The sequence below is a fragment of the Elaeis guineensis genome, chromosome 8, assembly GCF_000442705.2.
Source record: "Elaeis guineensis isolate ETL-2024a chromosome 8, EG11, whole genome shotgun sequence".
NCBI lineage: Eukaryota > Viridiplantae > Streptophyta > Magnoliopsida > Arecales > Arecaceae > Elaeis > Elaeis guineensis.
The window spans coordinates 33,041,260-33,052,137 of NC_026000.2; positions in this window are offsets into that span (position 1 = coordinate 33,041,260).

The following is a 10,878-nucleotide window of genomic DNA, read 5'->3' on the forward strand; positions in this document are numbered from 1 at the left end:
TAACAAATCAAAACTCAGTGTTCAAAAGAAAATAACTGTCTGACAAAGTCAGCACTAAAAACAAAACTAAAAGTCATTGAATCAATTCTGAGAAAAATCCTAAATCAATGAGCTAACTCCATCTCTCATCGCTCTCCCAACCAAAATCCTACATCATGCTAATTTTTTGGATCTGTAAGAAAAATATAAAACTTATTATGAGCTAAATAGCCCAGTAAGCAGTGTATACCTTTAACTGAATAAATCAGGTAAATAATACTATACATATCGATTTATAGATATAACAAAGTCAATATGTAATTTCATGAAATCATAATCATACTATCAATCATATATAAAAGTCAATTCATCGTAATTTTTAATTATGCTTTTCATCTTAAATTCATCAATTTCTTAAGTTCTTCTTACCAACCATAACTATGACCACATTATCCCTGTGGCAGGGTCATAATACCGCGTATCTGCTTGTGGTGAGCTGCGAATCATCTGGCAACCAAGTCTTTTGGAACCGCTGGTCTCGCTGGCGGTTTTGTCGCTGATCTATCTGGCGATATGTCGCTGGTCTTACTGGCGACATAAATCCTCAGGACAGTCAATTTTCAACGTATATGCCCCCATTGGTGGGGTCCTCAACACAGTCAGGATGTCAATTTCATATTGTCTTCCAATTTATATATTATTTTCAAGAATAATAAAATTAAATGATATTCGAGTCAAATCAATTATAACATTCTTTAAGATCATATATCATCATAATAATTGCTCAACAAATAACTTCAATCATAAATAATTTTCTACAATTAACTTTCATCATAAATAATTTTCAACAATTATTTCAATAAATAATTTCAATCATAAGCATGCATAAATTTATTTAATTCATAATTTATTAGATAAATTCAGTAAAAGTAAACACTACTTACCTCAAAAGAAAATCCAAACTAGAAATTCTAGGGGTCTCGAAAATCCTTCTCTGAACCTGATTCATCAAATATCATATTTTAAATCAAAATTTTATCAAATTAAAAATAACTAAATTATTAAAATCTAATATCCCCACGAGGATCAATTCGTCGACAGCATCCAAGATTTTCGAACTAATCCATGGATACCCTAATTATATTTATTTATTTTTATTTTTATTGCTAATTTAATTAATTTATTTTTTTTTAATTAATTAATTTCATAAATCCTAAAATCTAAAAGAGAGAGAGAGAGAGCAAAGAGAGTTTCTCTCTCCGCCCCTTTTTTTTTCTTTTCCTTTTCTTTTTTTTTTCTTCTTTTTCTTCTTTTTCTTTTCCTTTTCTTCTTTTTCTTCTTTTTCTTTTTCTTTTCTTCTTTTTTTTTTTCTTTTTTTCTTCTCAGCCCTTCCCGCGTCGGAACAGAGGACGGTGGTCCTCCGGCCTTGATCGACCGTTCGGGCTGCGGCCGCCACGGCGGAGGCCGGCGGCAGAGGGGGGCCACTCCCCCGGTCACGGAGGAGTGTGGCCGACGATCGATTCCGATCGCCGGCACCGAAAAATCCAAGGAAAAATGGTCCAAAACAGGGGTCTTTCCTGACCAAAAATCGACGACGCTCGTCGCCGGCCACCGCGCACAAGGGCATGGGAGGAAGGGAAAGGAAGAGGAGAAAAAGAGAAAGACTTACCTTGACCTCCTGTGACCTCGTCGGCGGGTAATCACGACGAGAATCACAACGGTGTCCACGGTTCTACTTCGAGAAAATCAGAGAGAAAGAGAGGGAGAAGAGGCTGATGGTCGATTCTAAGGAGAGGGGAGACCTTCTTGTAGAGGGTCTTTGGATTTCGAGAGGTCCTAGGACTCCTAATGTGCTTGGGTCTCGTCGGAGAAGAAGACTCCTACCGGGAGTCTTCTTCCCGGTTTTTACTCTATTTTTTTTTTTTTTTTTGGGCTGGAAACTTGATATCGTGGGCTTGGGCTATAACATTCTTCACCTTTAAAAAGAAATTTCGTCCTCAAAATTTTTCATATCTGTAGTCTCGAAGAGCTGGAGATATTTTTGCTTCATTTCTTCCTCTAGCTCCCAAGTAGCTTCTCTTTCTGAATGTCGACTCCACGTACCTTGACATAAGGAATGTTACGACGTCTCAGCACCTGTTCTTTACGGTCTACGATCCATATAGGATATTCTTCATATGATAGATCTTTTCTGGCTTGTACTGGTTCAAGTTTCATGATGTGACTTGGATCTGGTAAATATTTCTTTAACATAGAAACATGAAAAACATTATGTACTCCTGCAAGTGAAGGGGGTAAGGCAAGTCGATAAGCCACCTCACCAATTCTTTTCAAAATCTCAAACGGACCCACATATCTAGGATTCAATTTGCCACGAATGCCAAATCTTGAGATTCCTTTTGAAGGAGATACTTTGAGAAACACATGGTCACCGACTTGAAATTTTAATTTCCGTCTCCTGTTGTCTGCATAACTTTGCTGTCTGCTTTGTGCTGCCCGAAGTCGATCTTTAATTAATTGAATCTTCTCGATTGCTTGTTGAACAAGTTCAGGACCCAATATTCTTCGCTCACCAACATCATCCCAGTGAATCGGTGATCGACATCTTCTACCATATAAAGCTTCGTAAGGTGCCATACCAATGCTAACCTGATAACTGTTATTGTAAGCAAACTCAATCAAAGGTAGATGCTTATCCCATGAACTTTTCATATCCAATATACAGGTTCTCAACATATCTTCTAAGATCTGAATAGTTCTCTCTGACTGACCATCAGTCTGTGGATGAAAAGCTGTACTGAAGTTTAATTTTATTCCTAATGCCTTGTGTAAGCTCTTCCAGAACTGTGATACAAATCTGATGTCTCGATCCGATACGATGGTCACTGGAATTCCATGTAGTCTTACAATTTCTTTCATATATAACTTGGCTAGTCTTTCCAAGGTAAATCCAACTCTAATTGGAAGAAAGTGTGCAGACTTTGTCAATCGGTTCACAATCACCCAGGCTGCATCATTTTTACTGAGAGTCTTCGGTAGTCCAGTTACAAAATCCATAGTGATATGTTCCCACTTCCAAACTGAAATATCAAGAGGTTGAAGTAGTCCCGCAGGTTTCTGATGTTCAGCTTTAACTTGTTGACATACCAAACATTGAGCCACGAATTGAGCGATCTCTCTTTTTATATTATTCCATCAGTACATTTCTTTTAAGTCTCTATACATCTTGGTACCTCTCGGATGAACTGTATAACCGATCTGATGTGCCTCCTGAAGTATTTCATGCTTGAGTGCTGAACATTGGGTACACAAATCCTGTTTTCGAACCTTAACGAACCGTCTTCATGTATCTTGAATTCAGATTGAACACCAGCTTCCACTGAATTTCTTATTTTTATTAGTTGTGGATCATTATTCTGGGCAACTGAAATTCTTTCAATGAGTGTTGGCTGAACCCTCATGTTGGCTAACCATACTGTTGAGTGATATATTCGGATGTCTAATTTTAATTTTCTTATATCCTTTAATAATTGACTTTGGTGTGCGATTAAAACTGCCAAATTTCCCACAGATTTCATACTAAGGGCATCAGCAACAACATTAGCTTTTCCCGGATGATAATGGATTGTTAAATCATAATCCTTTAATAGTTCTAACCACCTTCTCTGTCTCATGTTTAATTCTTTCTGTGTAAAAATGTACTTCAAACTCTTATGATCTGTAAACACTTCACACTGCGCACCGTATAAGTGATGTCTCCAAATTTTTAGGGCAAAAATCACTGCAGCTAATTCTAAATCATGTGTCGGATAATTTTGTTCATATGGTTTCAATTGTCTTGAGGCATAGGCTACTACCTTACCATGTTGCATCAATACACAGTCGAGTCCCTTTTTAGATGCATCACTATATATTGTGAAATCTTCATCTCCTGTTGGTATAGTAAGAATAGGGGCCGAAACTAATCGTTGTTTTAATTCTTGGAAACCCTGTTCACAATCTTCAGTCCACTCGAATTTAACTCCTTTTTGAGTAAGACGGGTCAAGGGTGTAGCTATGCGAGAGAATCCTTCTACAAATCGTCTGTAATATCCTGCCATTCTCAGAAAACTTCGAATCTCAGGAATATTTGTAGGTCTGTTCCACTGCATCACAGCTTCCACTTTTGCTGGATCTACAGAAATTCCATCCTTAGATACGATGTGTTCTAAAAAGGCTATTTTGTCCAACCAAAATTCATACTTCTTAAATTTGGCATAAAGTTTTTCTTTCCTCAATATTTGTAGTACACACCGTAAATGTTCTTCATGCTCCAATTTACTTCTTGAATATATCAAAATATCATCAATAAATACGATAACAAACTTATCAAGATAAGATCTGAATATTCTATTCATTAAATCCATAAAGGCTGCTGGAGCATTGGTTAACCCAAAAGGCATCACTAAAAATTCATAATGTCCATAACGAGTTCTAAATGCCGTCTTTGGTATGTCCTCTGTTTTAATTTTTAACTGATGATACCCTGAACGAAGATCAATTTTAGAAAAGACTTGTGCACCTTGCAACTGATCAAACAAATCATCGATTCGAGGTAAAGGATATTTATTTCTGATAGTATTTTTATTCAACTCTCTATAGTCGATACAAAGTCTCATACTACCATCTTTCTTCTTCATAAATAAGACTGGAGCTCCCCAAGGAGATACAATAGGCCTTATAAAACCTTTATCCAATAAATCCTGTAATTAATCTTTTAACTCCTTTAACTCCATAGGGGCCATTCTGTAAGGGACTTTAGAAATTGGACTGGTATTGGGTGCCAACTCAATAGTAAATTCAATTTTTCTATCTGGTGGTAGTCCGACTAAATCATCAATAAATACATCTGAAAATTTATTTACGATAGGAATATCCTGTAACTTCAATTCATCATGTTCTTTATTCTTTATTGATACTAGGTAACCTCTACATCCCTTTCTTATCATCTGTCTAGCTTGCACAAATGAAATAATACGTGGAGGGGTGGTTCCTGTACTTCCATCAAAACTAAAAGTTAATTCTCCCGGTATGTGAAAGTTCACTCTCTTTCCATGACAATGCACAGAGGCATGATAAGTAGCCAGCCAATCCATTCCTAGAATGACATCGAAATCATGCATATCCAGGACCACCAAATCTGTCGGTAGTTCTTTTTCTCCTATTCTGATACTACATGACTTGTACACGCTTTCAGTACTCAAAATACCACCTACTGGTGTCTCAACATATAATTTAGTTTTCATGGGTTCACAACCTATATCATGCTGTCTAATAAAAGTAGTGGATATAAAGGAGTGTGTAGCACCAGAATCAAACAAAACTGAAGCATGAATACCAGATACAAGAATGGTACCTGTCACCACAGCATTGGAGGCCTGAGCATCCTGTTGTGTGAGTGCATAGATTCTTCTTTGAGTTTTCGGCCTTTGACCTCCGTCCTTTGCTTGTGTTGGTCTATTTTTGTCCATCTGCGGGCAATCTGCAATCTTGTGTCCTTTCTGGCCATATCTAAAACACGAACCAGTATTCCATGGGCAATTAGAAGTCTCATGCTCTCTTCGGCCGCATCTCGAATATCTAGCTGTCTCATTCTCACGATTCTTATCAGTTGCTGGCTTCTTTGCTGGAACCTTATTGTTCTGATTTCGTCCTTGAGTTTCACTAAACCTATTTCTCTTCTTCTGATTCCGTTCACGCTCTGTATGAGCTTCATTAGCTTCTCTCTCAATTATTAGAGCTTTATTCACAACTGAAGCATAGGTAGTTAGCTCATAGGGTACAATCTGTTTTCTGATTTCTGTCTTCAGTCCCATTTCAAATTTGTGTACTCTGTCTTGCTCAATCTCAACTAATCTTGGAACAAACTTGGCTAACTCCGTGAATTTGGCTTCATATTCTGCAATGGATCTGTTACCCTGTCTCAGGTGAATGAACTCCTGTTCTTTCTGTATTCTGACACTTCGGGAGAAATACTTGTCAAAGAATTCATCTCAAAATCTCTCCCAAGTGAGTGGTGTCCTATGGTGCTCATATTTTTGTTCCAGTATACGCCACCAGTTGTATGCCTCACCTTGTAGCAGATATGCTGTATAGCGGATCTTCTCTTCATCGTGGCATTCTTGCACGGCGAAGGCCTTCTCCATTTTCATAATCCAGTTATCTGCTTCTAGTGGCTCGATGGTCTCTTTGAAGGCTGGAAGAGCTAGCTTCTTAAATTCGACGATATTGTTTCTCTGCATCGGATGTTCTCTATGTCCAGGTGTCGGTGAAAAATGTTGACGTGGCTGTGCATGTTGTTGTTGAAGTAACTGTTGCTGTGTTTGAACTACTCCGATCAGAGTTTGCATCAGTTGAGTCATGTTCGGCTCCTCCTATACTGTCGGAGTATTTTCGGTAGGATCATGGATTCCCTCCTGCTGAGTTGTACCACTGTTTAATTATGGAGTATTATCGCCAAGTGGATTTGATGTCCCTCCTACCGCTCCTTGAGTATTCCTCGCTCGTCGTGGAGACATATTGACCTATGTTAGATTTGAGATAAAACTTATCCTTAATAAGGTTATAACTTGTGACAAGTCAAATCATAATCATCATAACTAACCTTTCAATTTCCTAATGTCTACCCATCACTCGCTCACTTTATTCTACATGTCTCTATCTATCTACTTATGCTCTGATACCATATTAATTGTCACGCCCCCGACCCGAGATTTGAATCGAGGGTCATGGCAACCGCCGCATACTTATAGAATACTTTTTCCATAAGCATGTCAGGCATCTCATCATGATATCTTCACAAATAATTAAATAATTTTTTTTTAATATTTAATAATCAAATCTTAGTTCAAATAACAAATCAAAACTCAGTGTTCAAAAAAAATAACTGTCTGACAAAGTCAGCACTAAAAACAAAACTAAAAGTCATTGAATCAATTCTGAGAAAAATCCTAAATCAATGAGCTAACTCCATCTCTAATCGCTCTCCCAACCGAAATCCCGCATCATGCTAATTTTCTAGATCTGTAAGAAAAACATAAAACTTATCATGAGCTAAATAGCCCAGTAAGTAGTGTATACCTTTAACTGAATAAATCAGGCAAATAATACTATGCATATCGATTTACAGATATAACAAAGTCAATATGTAATTTTATGAAATCATAATCATACTATCAATCATATATAAAAGTCAATTCATCGTAATTTCTAATTATGCTTTTCATCTTAAATTCGTCAATTTTTTAAGTTCTTCTTACCAACCATGACTATGACCACATTATCCCTGTGGCAGGGTCATAATACCGCGTATCTGCTTGCGGTGAGCTGCGAATCATCTGGCAGCCAAGTCCTTTGGAACCGCTGGTCTCGCTGGCGGTTTTGTCGCTGGTCTATCTGGCGACATGTCGCTGGTCTTACTGGCGACATAAATCCTCAGGACAGTCAATTGCCAACGTATATGCCTCCATTGGCGGGGTCCTCAACACAGTCAGGATGTCAATTTCATATTGTCTTCCAATTCATATATTATTTTCAAGAATAATAAAATTAAATGATATTCGAGTCAAATCAATTATAACATTCTTTGAGATCATATATCATCATAATAATTGCTCAACAAATAACTTCAATCATAAATAATTTTCTACAATTAATTTTCATCATAAATAATTTTCAATAATTATTTTAATAAATAATTTCAATCGCAAGCATGCATAAATTTATTTTATTCATAATTTACCAGATAAATTCAGTAAAAGTAAACACTACTTACCTCAAAAGAAAATCCAAACTAAAAATTCTAGGGGTCTCGAAAATCCTTCTCTGAACCTGATACATCAAATATCATATTTTAAATCAAAATTTCATCGAATTAAAAATAACTAAATTATTAAAATCTAATGTCCCCACGAGGATCAATTCGTCGACAGCATCCAGGGTTTTCGAACTAATCCATGAATACCCTAATTATATTTATTTATTTTTATTTTTATTGCTAATTTAATTAATTTAATTTTTTTTAATTAATTAATTCCATAAATCCTAAAATCTAAAAGAGAGAGAGAGAGAGCAAAGAGAGTTTCTCTCTCCGCCCCTTTTTTTTTCTTTTCCTTTTCTTTTTTTTTCTTCTTTTTCTTCTTTTTCTTTTCCTTTTCTTCTTTTTCTTCTTTTTCTTTTCCTTTTCTTCTTTTTTTTTCTTTTTTTCTTCTCAGCCCTTCCCACGCCGGAACAGAGGACGATGGTCCTCCAGCCTTGATTGGCCGTTCGGGCCGCGGCCACCACGGCGGAGGCCGGCGGCAGAGGGGGCCACTCCCCCGGTCACGGAGGAGCGTGGCCGACGATCGATTCCGATCACCGGCGCCAAAAAATCCAAGAAAAAATGGCCCAAAACAGGGGACTTTTCCGACCAAAAATCGACGACGCTCGTCGCCGGCCACCGCGCACAAGGGCATGGGAGGAAGGGAAAGGAAGAGGGGAAAAAGAGAAAGACTTACCTCGGCCTCCTGTGATCTCGACGGCGGGCAATCACGACGAGAATCACAACGGTGTCCGCGGCTCTACTTCGGAAAAATCGGAGAGAAAGAGAGGGAGAAGAGGCCGATGGTCGATTCTAAGGAGAGGAGAGACCTTCTTATAGAGGGTCCTAGGATTTCGAGAGGTCCTAGGACTCCTAATATGCTTGGGTCTCGCCGGAGAAGAAGACTCCTATCGGGAGTCTTCTTCCCGATTTTTACTCTGTTTTTTTTTTTTGGGCTGGGAACTTGATATCGTGGGCTTGGGCTATAACAGATAGCCTACAAAAAGGTTCTAGGCTCGGGAATAGAAGTAAGGGTAGCGAGCAAAGTACGATGAGAGAAGGAAAATTTATCATATGTTAAACAATTGGAGAGAAAAAATGATGTGCCTAAGGATGAAATCATCGAAAAAATTTGTAAAAAAAAGGTGTTAAGGAAAAAATTTGCACCAAAAGGCTTGTGTTTTTTAGCTATGAAAATGGATTTATATATATCTCTTATGAGATCAATATCCCTACATCGAAGGAATTGTACAAGATTTGATACCAAGAAAATCCATATAAATATTTACAATCTTGATATGAGGCATGTGGTAAAATTTGGTTAAGGAATGCCATATTTCTTAATTGTATATCAAGCCATATCATAGCTGGTCATATCTATCTAATTTGGTGTTAATAGAATCAAGATATGATTTGCACCGTAGCTACCATATACTATAGGAAAAATGGCCATTAGGGGCATTTTTTAAATATAGTTATATGCTAGAAAGAATACCATAAATATCTTTATCAGTATTTTTATGATATTTTCTTATATACGATCTTAAGATGATATTGGTAATTAATTATTGCTATTTTTAGAAAAGTATCGATAAAAATTTTTGTTTTAATGGAATATATAAGTGCTTTTAAAGTTTTAATTCTATTATATATAAGTACTTTTAAGGTCTATTTTTTTGTGGATAAATATTATAAAAAAATTAGTTAACTTTTCATTGACCAACTTATCCATGTTCTCAAAATTTTTAAGATAGATAATTTACTTTTCCATGGATAGCATTGTCTCATGAAATGGAGAAAAATTTTACCCACTTAGGGGGTGGCTAAATTATTTTTTCATCATTAGTAAAATAGATATTTAATTTTATTTCTAAGATACCCCACCCTCATTTCCAAACCTCCAACATTCAATGCCTAATAATTCAATTGTCCACTTTCTTCAAACCTAAAAGGCATAAAGGATATTATAAAAAATATGGATAAATTTTAGTAACTTATCCAGAAAAATAGTAATGCAAACAAATATGGATAAGAGATTTTGAAGCTACATTCTCATATGTAAAAAAATATAGATAAATTATTTTTTCATCTAAATATTGTCTGAAAAATATTTATCTAGACAAATATAGATTCTCAGATAAATTTTTTATTCACAAAAGAATAGTCCCTTAAAATATTAATGCTAGTATTTTATATATACTGATTAAAATTAGCAAAAATAAACTATGTATCCTAAAAATGGAATCAAAGGAGGATTCAAACCAGCAATCTCTTGTTTGAATAACAATCTCTTAACACCAAGCTACAACTTATATTATTAGCACATAAAAATAATTTATTTAACTTATTAATATATATTTATATCATTAAATAAATAATGCTAAGAATATATATGTACAATAACGTATTTCATGGGATCGATATGACTAAATCAAGCTCTATACAAAAATTAATAATTTAAGATTTAGCATCAACTTTTTAAAATCTCATAAATTATGATATTATTTACTGATATATTAGTTAAATACCATAATAGCAATTCTAATTTTCAATAGTTCAAGTTATATATCATAAAATATAAATTTATAACAGTATTTATATTAAAGTACTACTAATAAAAAAATACTTATCGCAAGATAGCTGCAGTTTTACCATAATATAGCAAAAAAAAAATTTAACGGTACGCCCACACACACACACACACACACACACACACACACACACACACACACACACATATATATATATATATATATATATATATATATATATATATATATATATATATATATATATATATATATATATCACATACACACACATATAAAAACATATACACACACACTAATAGATATATACTCACCTTCCTCTCTCATTCTCTCAATAATATCAGCTAGGCCTGCAAATGGGTTGGGTCGGATCGAATTCTGAGTGATCCCGATCCGACCCAGTTTTTTGATCGAGTCTTGATATTGGACCCATACCCATCCCGATAAAAAATCAAATCGGAGCGATCAGGTCCATAGCCGAATTTATTGACCCATTAGATCATTCGGGTTGGG